The sequence below is a fragment of the Mesocricetus auratus genome, unplaced genomic scaffold (assembly GCF_017639785.1).
Source record: "Mesocricetus auratus isolate SY011 unplaced genomic scaffold, BCM_Maur_2.0 Super-Scaffold_100010, whole genome shotgun sequence".
Lineage (NCBI taxonomy): Eukaryota > Metazoa > Chordata > Mammalia > Rodentia > Cricetidae > Mesocricetus > Mesocricetus auratus.
This window is the reverse complement of record NW_024429194.1, coordinates 12,338,544-12,353,252: the sequence shown is the minus strand read 5'-3', so window position 1 is coordinate 12,353,252 and position 14,709 is coordinate 12,338,544.

Sequence of the window (14,709 nt, the reverse complement as noted above, 5' to 3'; positions counted from 1 at the left end):
TGAAGTCTGGGATGGTGATGCCACCAGACATTCCTTTGTTGTACAGGGTTGTTTTGGCTATGCTGGGTCTTTTGTTTTTTTCATATAATGTTGATTATCATTTTTTGAAGGTCTGTGAATAATTGTGCTGGGATTTCAATGGGGATTGAATCTGTAGATTAACTTTGACAAGATTGTCATTTTAGCTATATTTATCTTACACATCCAAGAGCATGGAAGATCTTTCCATTTTCTGGTTTCTTCTTTAATTTCTTTCTTTAAGAATCAAAGTTCTTTCCATTTTTTGAACAGTTTTTCAACATCTCGTGAGATGATCATGTGATTTTTGTTTCTCAGCTTGTTTATAAGGTGGATTATATTGATGGATTTTCATATGTTGAACCATCCCTGCATCCCTGGGATGAAACCTACTTGATCATGGTAGATGATTTTTCTGTTGTGTTCTTGGATCTAATTTGCCAGTATTTTATTGAGTATATTTACATCAATGTTAATGAGGGATATTGGTCTGACGTTCTCTTTCTCAGTTTTGTCTTTGTGTGGCTTGGGTTTCAAGGTTATTGAATCCTCATAAAAAGAGTTTGGCAAAGACTCTTCTGCTTCTATTGCATGGGATACTTTGAGGAGAATTGGTATTAGCTGTTGCTTGAATTTCTGGTGGAATTCTGCAATGATAACATCTTTCCCTGGGCTTTTTTTGGTTAGGAGAATTTTGATGACTGCATCTATTTAATTAGGGGTTATAGGTATATTTCATTGCTTCTCTTTTCTTTATTTAATTTTGGTAACTGATATCTATCCAGAAAATTGTTCATTTCCTTTAAATTTTCGAATTTCATGGAGCGCAGGTTTGGTTCATAAAAATGTGACTTTCTAGTTTCTGTCATTACCAAAGGTTGTATACTCACTTCTGAAGATGTGAAACTAGTCATCAAAGACAAGAGAGAATCCATGGTCATTGTCTTTCTTGGTAAGTGTTACCTCACTCAATATAAGGCTTTCTAGTTTTATCTATTTTCTTATAAAATATAAATATACCATATTTCTTATCCATTGTTTTGTTAAGAAGGAGTAAAAACAATGATGGTGGAGAAAGCCTTAAAAGGGGAGTAGCACGATATATATGATAAAAATGGGAAATGGGCAATACTGTATAAAATGAAGTTGCTAATCCAGAATAATCATGTCATATTCTCCATTTTACCAAGATAATATTCCTTGACATTTTCTGGAAATTGTCATATAAGTCAAGCTGGTATGATTAATTATTTCATATTGTATCATGAATTAGTATTTAGAATGAAAAGACAGGCAATAAAGTTCAGTCGGCTAGGAAGGGAGGATTCTTCAGCATGTGGTGACAAGAGGGAAAACTATATTTACCAGGGGAAGCTAATCTCTGAGGCCATTGAAGTTTCAGACTGAAAATCGGTACTGAAGTTTAAATTCAATGTCTAGTACAGAACAAATGATGGTTGACTAAATGATGGCTGTTCTTGCTTGCTAACTTGACCACATCCAAAATTAACCCAAACCCATGTTTCTGAGTACAACTGGGAGGGACTTTTCAGGTTTGGATCATGTGAATTGGGAAGTCCTACCCTAAATCCAAGTCATATTAGGTGGAAAGATCCACCTTAAAGTGGGATAAACCTTTTGGTGGCAGCTTGTATAAAAGACATGGAATACTAGAACTTTGGCTTTTTGCTTGCTTCTTGGCCTCTTTCTTATTGGTAAGTTCATTCAGAAATGGCATGCTTCTTCAAGATAAAAATGCCTATTGAAGACCACTGGAGACAACAAATCTCATGGACTGAACAGGTAGAATCTTGGACTTTACGTTGGGAAATTACAATTGTTGGAATAGTTGAACCAAAGCTTGTAAATCACTCTAATATATCTCATTTGTGTACACACACATTCTATCAGTTCTGTTTCTCTAGATAATCTAGAATAATACAAGAAGACCTTTTATTGTTGGATACAGGCTAACCTTTTAATTGAGGAGGGAATTAGGAATGTCAATAAACATGAGGGAAGGAATTCAGATTAATAACACTTAAGAATTTTATAATGTTTTATTTAATCATACTATTTTATGTTTTCCTAAATTATAAAGCATGTAAGTATACTCATACACAAAGTTATGAAATTATGCCACTTGGGCTGACAATGATACCTCCAAGAGCCATAGACTGTCCAACAAAAACCCCATCATGAGGCATAAGAAACCTCCTTTTGAGTTGTTTACCAGGGGAATTGAAGAGACTCACTGAATAGTATGCCATTGATGTTGACCTTTGTTGCATTTCAGATATTAGAAATAAGTCCCAATTGATGAAAACAACATATATTTCAAGAAAAAGGACATAGATTATTCAAGCTATATCTTACCAGATATCCCCTTTCTTAAGAATTAACTTTCAAGATCTGAAAGAAGAAAGGTTACAAATAATACTACCCATCTGTGACATCCATGAACCAAAACAACCTCCAGCATGACAAGATGTCTCTACAGGTGCAATAATGTCATTTATACTTGGATAGTAAAAAACAGCTCTCCAATCGACTCAGCAGGAGGGAAAGCATGAAAAATCCTGGAGGCCTAGACAAACAACTCGAATATTGACGTCATGGTTCTTAGAGACTCATCTACCACCTTATTACTAGACCAATATAATTCCTAACTTCCTTGTAAATATTTATTCTCCCACCCACAGATAAGTGTAGCTCTCACCTCTCTCCAAAATATTTCTCACTGTATCTGACAGAGACCATCAATAAAAATCACAACTGGTCCAAATTAAGAAATAATTGACTATGAAGTGACTGTTCATAATGAATACATTTATATTGAAATTCTGACACCTAGATCTTGGGGAACATTGTGAGACGGGGCAGGAGGGAGAATTAGTCTGAAAGCCAAAAGACTATTCAGTTGCTTAGATTGTGTTTTCTAGAAATATCAAGTAACTATACACGTAATACCTAAACAACATGCCTGACTAAAGAAGACCTGAACAATGACAACACCAAAAGACATGCCAACATGGAAAGAGGAAATCTCATAGGGTCTCCCCACCACTAAGCAAAGAACTTCTACTTAATTATGTTTCATATATTAATTTTCAGATGTTGCCTTTTGTACTCAGTTCCTTGTGTTTCTGAGTAATTCAAGATTCAAGTGAATGAATTTTTACACTAAATACATTTTTATTCTAATCTTAACATCCACATTTTTTTCCAATATATATACAGCTTAATATTTAAGTACAAAGATCTTTCTCTCATATTTCGAACAGAGGCAACTCAATAGGGAGCTAAAAATGTAAATAGTTAAAGGTCTTTCTGACATAAACTTTAATAAGAATATTTCATTCAGTACTCTTGAGCATCAAGTGATATTTAAGTTTTATCAATAAATCAAGGGAAATAAAACATCAATTATCTGTAAATATATTTAACAGAATCACTTCATATATTATCACTAGGTTAGAAAAATAGAATATTTTCACTTTAAATAAAATTGAAGTGAGATTTTGTTGATAAATAGTGTATATTCATTTTACAAATAAGCTAATGCTATCCAAAGTTGTACTTAAGCATTAAAGCTAGTAAAGAGAAATTCTCAACTAATAAACAGCTGGTATTATATGAGTATCATTTCAGTATGATGATGTGAAATATAAAAACACTAGCAAGCATTTTATAAAACCCTATCAATACATCTCTCTGTCCACTATACCAACATTTTTATCAGAACTACATTTCCATTACGTTTTTGAATACTTTTCTTTTTCCCCTGTGTTTATGAGATGATAGAGTCAATGGCTTCTGAACCTAAATATAGTATAACTCCCTTTTCCTGATCAACTGTTGTTAACTGCAAGGACACTTAGGTTCTTGTCTGTGTTCTCATTTCAGATCAGTGCCTTGTGCTTAAACCTTGCTTTGATTATAACATTGAAAAGCGAATTACATAAATCCCTTCTAATGTGCAGAGACTGTATTATAGAGCAATTAGTTTCTCAGTCTGTATATATACTTTTATGTGTACGTAGAACTCTGATCTGTCACCAGACATCGAAAACTCCATCTCTTAGTGGAATTTGCAGAGCCCAGCAGTCATCAGATGTCTCTCTAGTTTCAAATATACTCCTCTACTTCATTCCCCTTCACTTCCTTGTACAGTGCAAACCTAGTCTCAGGAAGGTCTGCACGGGAAAAATAGCATTTTCTTACAGTGAGATATCATGAGCTATTGAATAAACAATAATGCAGAAAATGATTAAATTGAATGATGTTAATTTTATGTTTACAGTTTCTCACCTAGCATTTACTTATAGTACCACCAAATTTCAATATACTTAAATTTGATACAGTATTCATTCTGAATTTTGAACTATTTTTTAGTATGTTTCTATATCAAACTTTTAGTAAATGTTGGTCTATATTACGTGAAGTGGTGACATTTATATAAAAGAATTTGTATACTGTTTTCTTTTATTTATGATTAAAGAAAATATATTCAAAACTAATGAACTAAATGTGATTACTATACTGAGTATAAATATTAGTACCCGTGTAATTTACAATCATAAAATACTGGTAATTTTGATATTATTTGGATGAGTTTAGCATGATCTGTTGAAAATTAATGACTAAAAATATCGGTTACATATATTTGTATAAACTGATTAGTAAACAAATCTGATATTAACATGATGAAATAACATTTCCTTAAAGTACTTATGTAGAAATAAGTTTACTGAGGAACTCTATTACTTTACAAAGAAAGAAATGGGAGACTATAACCTTGTGTTATATTTTTGTACTGACACCAGGCATGTGCTAAATAAAAATCTTAAGAGATTGTGAGCCCATTCCACATAGAGGGATACTCTCTCAGCCTTGACACATGGGGGAGGGCCTTGGCCCTGCTCCAAATGATATGACAGATTTTGAAGATTCCCCCATGGAAGGCCTCACCCTCCCTGGGGAACAGAAAAGGGGATGGGATAGTGGGTTGGTGGGAGATACGGGAGGAGGAGAAGAAGAGGGAACTGGGATTGACATGTTTCTAATTTAAAATTAAAAAAGAGAGGAGAAAAAGACAAAATCTTATTACAGATACCATATATGTCCTTCTGCCTTAAATGGAATAGCAATGTTCAAATTCAAATTCAAATTCAAGATTGCAAGTGACTAGCTGACTGGCATTCACTCTGTTCCTAGGTGTTATCAAATTCATAATGAGAGGAGTACAGTACCTTTGCCAGAAGGAAGCTTTAACTAAATCAAAGAATGATTTTGTATATTAATAGATATGAACTCTGAGAGCTACTTTACCATAATTTTCAAGACATCTATTCATATATATCAAAAGTAAATACAATTATATGAATACCTACACATGAACATTTAAATTTTAATTTTTCAACCTTTTGAATCACACTCATATACAACTTTAAGAAGTCAGTTATAATCAAGTCTACTTTATTATAAAGTAGTCAATAAGTCAGTGTGTTAATTTTAATGTAACATTTACAAATACTGCTGCTAAAATGCTGTGTCAGATAAAATGAATGAAACATTTCCTAGAAAACTATGCTTCTTAATATTGTTTTGTTACTAACTTAAAACACACGTACTGGTGTGATGCTGGCACTAATGCCCTAACACCTATAGGTGTAGCCATCACTTCCTAATTGAATTTCAGACAAGCTCCACAAGATGAAAACCATACCTAGCCCCATATTGTTCCCAATAATTTGTGGCTAGACGGGTCATGGGCCCTACATGAGAACTTACTTTTTATATTCTGCTAAATGAACATAATATAAAGCAGATTTCTTTTTTAAGGATATATTTAACTTTAATTTATGTACACTGGTGGAAAGGCTTCAGATTCCCTCTAACTGGAGTTACAAATGCTTGTGAGCTGCCATGTGGGTGCTGGGAATTGAACCTAAGTCCTCTTGAAGTGATCTTGACTGCTGAGCCCTTCCTCCAGCCCTTTAAAAGATTTCTAATGACATATATTTATACCCATATTTTATTGCACCAGTCAGCTCTTATCAGAGAAGCATTGTTTTTGCCGAGGATGTATATTGATACAGTCACAGCTGGTCAAGTTGTAGAGACCAAAAGACTACAATATGTTCAGCCCTAAAATTCACATCTGTAGCTCACTCTCTCCAGCCAAAGCTAAGGGGATCATGGTGGGAAGGGGGGGACAGAAAGAATTTAAGAGTTATAGGTGGTAGATTGCTTCAAGGAAACTTTCTATGGATACCACAGGAGAGTTATGACTATGAATTGACAAAAACTGACACAGTACATACAAGACTCACCTAGACAAAATTCCACCATGGAGAGGGAAGGAGAGCTCTGGGGCCCAATCCTAACCAAAGAGCTATTAAGATTTCGCAGTTACTCGGAGAGGAAGAGTCAGTTCCTTTAACAGTATGGTTGTTCACTCCTGACATCAAAGAGTAAATGGGTAGTATTGACTGTACTTGATAGGCAAAAAATAAAAATAAAAGAGGGCACCCAGTGGGTGGGAGAAGCAGTATAGATTGATGAGAAGTTCAGGGAGGCTGTGAATATGATCAAGCTCTGTGGTGATATATGATTTATGATTCATTAAAGCTTGTCTGAGAAGTCAGAAAGCAAAGTCAGTCTTATCTATAGAAATCAGGCAACGGTGATACACACCTTTAATCTCAGTATCCAGAAGCTGAGAGATGGTTGTACACACCTTTAATCCTAGGACTCAGGATTACGAGGTAGATGGATCTCTGTGAGTCGAGGGCCACTCAGTTAATAATTCCAGTTAAGAGATTTGAGAAACATTAACCCCTTGTTAAATCTTATGGGGAAATATTTGGAAAAGAACAGAATTTCCAGGGAAAATTATAGCTGTTGCGTGTGACTGACAAAGGAAAACTAAAACCACCCATAGAATCACCAACATGAGTTTCCCTTCTTTTGTTTTTGAGAGAGATAATAAGCTCATTAAAATATGTGTGTGTATGTATGTATGTATGTATGTATGTATGTATGTATGTATGTACATATATTGTTTTTTTTGAGACAGGGTTTGTCTGTAATGCTTTGCAGGTTGTCCTAGAACTCGCTCTGTAGACCTGGCTGGGCTCGAACTCACAGAGATATGCTTGCCTCTGCTTCCCAAGTGCACCACCAATGCCCAGCATTAAATAGTATTTTAAGATTAAAAACTGTGGCTAAACAAGTCATTGTAAACAGCATTTAATGTTAAGTCAATAATAAAGTTCATTTCAATTATTTTTAATATTTTATTTTTCTCACCGATTACTGCCCAATTAAAAAAAACCTTGAAGTTGGTGTAAAGTTTGGATGGTGATTTTTGCTGGCTGAAAATTGTTTATACTAGAATAACTCATTCCAGTGCTCTTACAGAAAGAAAAAAGTGAAATGATAACTGGTCTACATTAGCATTTCTTTGTTATTTTAAATCACACTTTGCTGATTCAAGCCTATTGAAATCCCATTGAGGCTGTTCAGTGAACTATTTCTACTAATAGCTCCCATTATAGTATCCAGGTAAAAGGAGTGATTAAAATATCTCCATGAACACCATAATTTTCATGTAGAAATCTTGCTGAAGTGACACATCAAAATTCCTTTTTTCCATAAACTAAGCAGCTCACACCAAACATCTCAAATATTAAGGACCCAGTGTTATCCAAGAATCTCTCCCTTACCCTCTTCAAATTACCATCCTAAGAACATGGATAAAGATACAATTTTAAAAGTTAGCACAGAAGTGAATGGAGTCTTATAGCTCTTAAGAATTAATCTAAATGATTAGTATTTTGATCAACGATCTGTAGAGACTCCACCAGCTCATAAAGTACAATTTGTCTTAAAATTAAAGTGTTCCCTCATCTGACAAGACAATGCAATGGCCTATGTCATGCCATGAATTATATGGGAATCCTTATCAGTGTAAATTTTCTGGCAATGGTAATACAGAACTCTATCATTCATTATATTACAGGAGAAAAATCACTGTTTCTTATTCATACCAATACAATATTTCCAATATTATTTATAAAAGCCTTGGCAATGCTTCAAAATGAGTGTTATTACAAAATATTCTATTTCAGCATGGTAAATATGTCTTTCTTTTTCATTATATCCACAGTCCTCTGAAGAGGACCTCACTTTGCTTATGCAGATACAGTGACTCCCAGACTTTACCTTCCTCAAAGAATAAAAGGCATTTTCTGGAAGTCTCCTCACACTCATGACTGCATTGCCACATGCCAGGAACCTTTACTGACTTCTTGTTTTCACACTAGCACTGAGGGTAAAAATTCCTTGCCCATGGTAACCTGGTTAGAAGTCAAAAATAATTGGCATATGTTAAATATTTGAGTAAAATGAAAAATCCTAAACACACTCATTTAATTGCCAAATGACTTTTAATCATCCAAAAAGTCACAATTAAATCATACTTTAATATTTTGTAATGTTAAAAATGACAGACAATGGACACCCCCACGGAGGGCCTCACCCTCCTTGGGGAAATGAGGGGATATTGGAGGGGTTGGTGGGAGGGCGTGGAAGGAGGGAAGGGAAAGGGAGAGGGACCTGGAATTGATATGTGAAGCAACTTTGTTTCTAATTTAAATTTAAATTAAAAAATAAAATATAAAAAAATGGAAATGAAGAGTATTGCTGAACAAATGTGTGCCAGGTTGCATAATATTTTGCCTTTCAGATGACTGAAAGAGTCCAGAAAACTCATTATAATAAAATTCAGAAAGTCAAATTTTGAAAAAAGAAACTTTCCACTCAAATAATTTTAGAAATTTTCCATAAAGCTCTTCATATTAAGGAATAATTTTATATTATTAAACAAAAATCATTTTACCTCATGACTGAGTGTTTTTATGATTCACATTCATTTTTATGTATGTAAGTACATGTATGGATTCTTGTTTGTGTATGATATCACTATGCAGGTGCCTTCAAAAACCAAAAGAGGGCTTTGAATTCATTGGAGCTGGAGTTACAGGAGGTTATGAGTACCCAACAATTCTGATAGGAATAAGACTATGGTTCTACAGAAAAACATCCACATGTTCAAATCCCATTACTTCTGAACATATACAAAGAATGTTATAAGAAATGGAAAGGATTTTAATTTTTCTGTAGTTTTATATGAAATGGCATAAGACAAAATGCAAAATGACAATTAAGAAATAATTAGATAATGAATACTACCTATGAGAGTGATAAAGTTGATGATATTAACTCTCAAGTTTACTTTGGAAAGATTACATAAATAACTTACAGATTGTTTTATGTTAATAACAGATAACACATGAGCTGGAATTTAATTTGATCATTATGTAATTACTCTAGCCACTCTAGCATTTCAAATCATGTACAATACTCGAACTTTATGTATACTAAAGTAATTTGGTCCAGCTGTCTAGCTTTGTTCATTTCTTTATTGTTAGTTTGTGACAATACCTCCATATAAGCATCCTGCAGGCAATCCTGTGAAGTACTGCCTTGACTAATTATTGATGTGGGGAGGTCTGGATTACTATGGCTGTGTCATCTCTGGTAGATACTCCTCGATTATATAAAAAATAAGGTTGAGCAAGGCAAATATGAGAAAGCCAATAAGCAAGGTTTCTCCATGCTCTTCTCTTCATTTCCTTTCATGAGGATCCTGAATTGAGTTTCTGACTTTTTTCAATGATGAACTATAAACTATAAGATGAAATAAACCCTTACCCCCCAAGTTGTTTATGGTCATGGAATTTTATCACTGCAGTAGAATTACTCTTTTTTTTTTAAAATAGACTTTTTTCTATAAAAATTTTGATGAACTACTCAAATTCTGTAAGATTTGGTTATTTTGCTGTTTGTATATAGTCAGTCTTTTCAGACCAAATTTTGTGTATGGGAACTTGTTTGTCCAAATATTCAAATTCTGATATTTAACTTCTAGTAGTCATTCTTAAGAGACAGGTATGTGAAATGTCATATTAATTCCAACCAACCGACTTTCGAATTATTTTTTTATTTTTGGTTTTCCTGGAGTGACACTTCATTTCAATTGATTTATAGAACAGACTATAAACAGATAAATCTAACTGTGACGGTATGTGTAAAGAAGGAAAATTTATTAATCCAATAATATTTTATGTAGAGTAAAATATGTATTTTAATTGGCAATTTTATATATTCATCAAGCAATTGTGGCTAATAATTGTTATTAGTACAGGAATAATGCCACCAAAAAAACACAGAATGGGAATCTGTGAAATTCTCACCCCTCAATGGGACATTTGTGCTGTGGCATATTACTCTAACTATGTAAATTACGTTACATTTGATAGGCTTCATTTGTTTAGTTATGTGAAGATATGTTGCTGTTTTGACTTTTCTGCCTAAGGCACTTGATAGGTCCTATAAAATTCTTAATCATTAATAGCTAAGCAGTGAAGGGATAGGCAGGGCTGGTGGGAAGAGAGCAGGAGGAACCTAGGCTTAGGAGAAAAGGAAACAAGAAAATGAGGACAAAAGAGAGGAAATTGCCTGGGCCAGATAGGTAGGCAGTCAGCAGACAGACAGACATGGAGTAGGACATACAGAATGAAAGGAAGGGAAAAAACCCTGAGACAAATGCAGATCAAGAGAAACAGTTTAAGTTATAAGAAGTTGAGGCTAAGCATTCATAACTCTCCATGAAACGAATTGGGAGCTGGTTGGTAGCCCAAAATAAAGCCTGATACATACTTGTGTGATATCTTTGCCTCCCAAGGCATAATGATCATCCCTGAAACATGGGTAGAATTATTGCAAGATCCACAGAGAGTGAATCACTATAGTGAAATAGTACTTTCAAGCCACAGATTACAGATGTACACATGCTTACACTCAGGCTGCAACTGCATGCATTGGATTTGTGCAAGATAAGCCATATAGAATCTCAGCATGGACCTGAGGTAGTCCTGATGTCCTCCCCCTAAATGAAGATCTAATGAAAAGAGATGACTGCTAAGAAAGGGAAAGAGTTTCATGGATGCAAACTCTTAGCAGCTATCCGTGTCCCATGACCTTACATCCTTGTACATATAGAACCACCAAATGTACTTAATACACATGAGTATCTTAGAGTAAGCTCAGTGCTATTACTCTTGCAGAGGACACAGGTTCAATTCTTTTAACCCAGCTGGCCGTTCACAACAATGTGTAACTCCAGGTTCGAGAGATCCAGATGCTACTTTCTGATCTTAGAATGATGAGACACAGACATAAGTGCAGACAAAACATTCATAGACATACAAACAAACAAAAAACAGAACATATGAAAATGTGAGTGAATAGTGGCAGCGAGGATGAGGAAAGAAAGTAGTGTAGGAGATGGAGTAGACTTGATCAAAGCACATAACGCGCCTATATGAAATTCTCATACATTAAATAAGAAAGTTATTACTATCATGAATAATACATTCCATTGACAAAAGATAACCAACAAACGAAGAAATAGGTGGCATAGATGGTGTAATGATAATTGCTATGAAGAAAAGCATATCAAGAAAAGAATTTGGCAGTCAGGTAACTATAATCATCTATATGCAATGATAAGACAGGATAACTGTGACTAACTGATCAAAATGAAAGATATGAATGAAGTTAGAAAATACACTCTGAGGATATTACAAGGGAGGAGTGCCACATCCAGGAAAAGAGCAAAGGCCATAATTTCAAAGTAGGGTCATAGTCATACTAAATATAACTAGTCATTATAAAGGGCTGGAAAAAAGAAAATACCAAAGAAGACCATCAAAAATTTGGATCAAATAGTTTGAGCCTGATATTAATCAGCAATGAATTTGGTGTTCCTACTAAAGAATTTAGAAAGATAAGTATCCACAACATGAAATGTAGTTTATCTTTATTACTAAGCAAGTCTTTGTAGGAGCTCTGAGGAGAATTATGTGTATTTTGTCAACTATATATTGAAAATATATTTCAGCAGACAAGATTAAAGGTAAGTAAGATTTAATATATTCTTGTCACTCACCACTTAGTTTTTTCCCATTTTGATCTCCCAAGATCATTTTCTCATATCTGTCATCCTTTCTTCTATAGATTCCACATTTTGACTTCAAACATTTCTCCAATATAAAGGTTACTGATAGTAATTTAACTCATCTGTATATCCCATTTCCTTCTAGGTTTTTATGACAGTTTTCCAGACTGGGAATATGAGTGGGTATTCTTATATTTCTGTGCAAGTAACAACAGAACTCATACCATGGTTTATACCTTGAGAAATCTCAAAATTGGGTCATCTCATCATTTCCTTTCAGCAGTCTCCATCTTAAACTACTAATCCCATACTTCTTAGAGATGCTTTGTCTCCATATGTTTTCAATGGACTTGAACAGTTTACAGAAAACTACAGAAAAATGAGACCAGTGTGAGAACAATTCACAGTTTCTCTTCTATTAAAGAATGTCCCAAACTGCAGGAGCCAAGTGAAAAATGACAGTGATCAGGGGGTCATTTTCACAGGGAGAAGTCATCTCTAAATTAAATCCAAGCATTTATAGAGCTTTCAGCCAAGTCAAATAAACTAAAACACAGAAGGAAACCATAAGTGGAAAGAAGAAAATGTCTTATGGCAGTTGGAATTCTCTCGAATAACAGAGCCTATCTTATAGAATGAGTATCTCTTCTCTCTCTCTCTCTCTCTCTCTCTCTCTCTCTCTCTCTCTCTCTCTCTCTCTCTGTGTGTGTGTGTGTGTGTTTGTGTGTGTATGCATGACTCTATATATACATATATATATATAAAGTACAATGTATGCTTTATTTTATATAAAGAGAATTTATTGGAATGATTTACATGCTGTGTTCCAGCTAATCCGACAATAGCTTCCTATGGACGGGAGGTCCAAGAATCCAGGAGTTCTTGAGTACATGAAGCTGGATGTCACATCTGGTCTTCAGTAGATTCTGGAACCCTGAGGAGAAGACTCTGATGCCAGTGAAGGAATGGACTTGCTAGTGAGGGAGAGCAAGCAGGCAAAGAGCAATAGCTTTCTTCCCCCAGGTCCTTATACAGGTTTCCAGTGGAAGATTTGGATCACGTTAGATCTGAGTTAAAGGTCTGAATAAAGGATTTTCCAAATCAAAGATCCACTTCAAATTAAGCAAAAAAACTTTCATGGATGTGATATTCCATTTTGAGATTTTAGTTAATTCCAGATGTATTTAAGTTCAAACACAACAGCATTTTGCCAGATAAATAATATAGTATAAGATATGCTGCTCAGGAGATCCTGAAACTTTCCCCTTCTCTTGGGTACCATGAATAACTCTCTCAGGGTCATCTCTGTTTCCCAGACTCTCTGGCAGTGGGATTGTAGGCTGGCACTCTCCTGTTTCATGTTTCAAATCAATATATGAGTGAATACATAACAAGTTTGTCTTTTTATGATTGACTGGGTTACCTCACTCAGGGTGGTTTCTTCTAGTGCCATCCAGTTGCCTGCAAATTTCAAGATTCCATTGTGTTTCCCCTGAGTAATACTCCATTGTGTAAATGTACCACATTTTCTCTATCTACTCTGGCTATTACAAATAATGTTGCTATGAACATAGTGGAACAGACGTCCTTGTTGTATGACTGTGTATCTTTTAGGTATATACCTAAGAGTGGAATTGCTGAGTCTTGTGGAAGACTGATGCCAATTTTCCTGAGGAATCTCCATACTGATTTCCAAAGTGGCTGAACCAGTTGGCATTCCCACCAGCAGTGGAGAAGTGTTCCCCTTTCTCCACATCATCCCTAGCATAAACTGTCATTGATGCTTTTGATTTTAGCCATTCTGACAAGAGTGAGATGGAATCTCAGAATTGTTTTGATTTGCATTTCCTTGATGGCTAAGGATGTTGAGTGAGCACTTTCTCAAGTGCCTCTCAGCCATTTTAGACTCCTCTATTGATAATCCTCTATTTAGCTCTGAACCCCACTTTTTAACACTTGCTCCATTTTCATTTGCCTGTAGGTTTAGTATAAACTGTTCAAATCTATTAGACTCCTCTATGATTTTTGGGTCAGTATATAATTTATGTTTCATTAGCAGGAATGTAAAAAGCAACATCACTTTAGTATTTAATTCTTTTCTAGCTCTATTCTGAACCTGGGGCAATAAAAAAGAAAATACTGCTATAATTCATACACTCTATATCTGTTCTGTTTTAATTCTTAATATTGAAATGTGACTACTGGCACTTATTTAATACTATTTGTAGGGAGAAGCCTTCCCACCAGCCCCCCAGAGCTGTATAAGTCCCAGATGAACACACAGGAGGCCATATTAATTATGAAGCTGTTGGCCGTTTACTTGGTTTCTTAGTGGCTATCTCTAGCTTAAGTATCTTAAGTACTTCTCTATCTCTCTTACCAGAGAAAGGGTCTGGACTTCTTACCCCTATGGCAGCTACATCATGACTCCCTGTGTTTCTTCTTCCCAGAGTCCTCCTTGATTCCTAGTCCCACCTATCTTGCTTCCCTATTGGCCAACAGTGCTTTATTCAACAACCAATAAGAGACAGATTTCAGAATGACATCTACCATCATCTCCTCTTTTGTGTCTAAAATAAGAAAAAGGTTTTAACTGTAACATA